The sequence below is a fragment of the Pinus tabuliformis genome, chromosome 7 (assembly GCF_031772625.1).
Source record: "Pinus tabuliformis cultivar Carrire ecotype Pingquan chromosome 7, CPIR1, whole genome shotgun sequence".
NCBI classification, from domain to species: domain Eukaryota; kingdom Viridiplantae; phylum Streptophyta; class Pinopsida; order Pinales; family Pinaceae; genus Pinus; species Pinus tabuliformis.
In genome coordinates this window covers 1,017,966,909-1,017,968,285 of record NC_142293.1, presented here as the reverse complement: position 1 = coordinate 1,017,968,285, position 1,377 = coordinate 1,017,966,909, and positions in this window count along the sequence as shown.

Here is a 1,377-nt window from a genome sequence, read left to right as displayed (position 1 = left end):
CCTCTTTCCCATCCCAATGATAAGAATGTTGAAAGTTTTGTCGGCGCTCCTTTGAGCCTTCGTTGTTGCGGGTCCCAGATGGAAGCCCCAAAACTCAGTCGTTGCCTATGTCGCTATCGTGCCCGTCGGTTGTTGCGAATAGAGAAATTTCATTGGGCTGGGCAGCCATTTGTGGCTCCATTGAAATTGGCTCCTCGTTATATTGTTCACCTCCTCCCTATTTGGTGTGGAGGGTTTTGCTTTTCGTGTGAAAGGTGGGTTGGTAATTGAGTTGGTTTTTCGGGTTTGCCTCATGAATGGCCTTGGGTCGTTTGTAGGGTGTCCGATTTTCATCTTCTCTCCATACCCACTCGGTAGTGCATGAGCGGTAATGTTGGCCATGCTTGTCCTTGGAGGCATATGTGAACAATTCCCCTTCTGCTCCAAGTTTTGGGAGTTGTATGGGTTGTTGTGCTGTGGCTCCTTGTGATGGCTAGCCTCTTCATTGTTCGGCAGTTTATGGTGCTGGTGTCTTGTGCTTGTACTCTTTCCGTGTTGGCATTGTCGGTTGAGATGCATACATTTAAGAGGGACGTGGAAGGTTTTTGGTTGTAAACCACCTACCCTCCCTCTTGCTTGCTTTTTCCATCGGGCGATGTGAGGTGCTGTTCTCCTTGTTGTAAAGTCAAGGGTTGGAATTCCTTTCAAAGTGCACATCGTTCGTGGTTGCGTTGGCTTTGAGGTTTTGATAGATGTGTTGGCCCATATGTTTGATCGAGGGGTCGTCTTTTCCCTTGCATCTTGCGTGCGTGGCAGGCTTTTGCGGTTGGAAATGTTAAGTCACAATGTTTATGGGCATTTGTTGTTTCAATTGTGTATGCGCTTGTGGTCCAATGGGGAGGAGGCTTGCTACTATAGTCATCGATGGTGGGGGCTATTTGGAAGAAGGATTTCAAGGTGGAACGCTTCGACCTCCCTCCTTTGCGTGGAGGTGGCCGTAGGGGAAAGTTATTCATCGTCCGGTCGGTAAAGCTGTGGGAAATCTCCTAGGTTGCCTGTACGTAGGGTGCGTGGGGTGCGGAGCTGCCCGATCCCTCCTCCTGTTTGGATATGTGTCCTTGTATTGTGTAGCGACCCTCTTGATTTGCATTTGCTTCCTTCCTTTGCCTTCACATCGTGGTTGCCGCAGGCGGTCAAGTGATCGAGGTCCACCGTCAGCTGGCACGGGTGGACTCCTAGGTGGCCTCGGTGCGTGGCGTGGAGGGTCGGGGGGCATTTCTGAGAAGAGGTTGTGGGCTCGGTTGGTCTTATTTGGAAGAAGGATTTCGAGGTGGAACGCTTCGACCTCCCTCCTTTGCGTGGAGGTGGCCGTAGGGGAAAATTATTCATCGTCCGGTC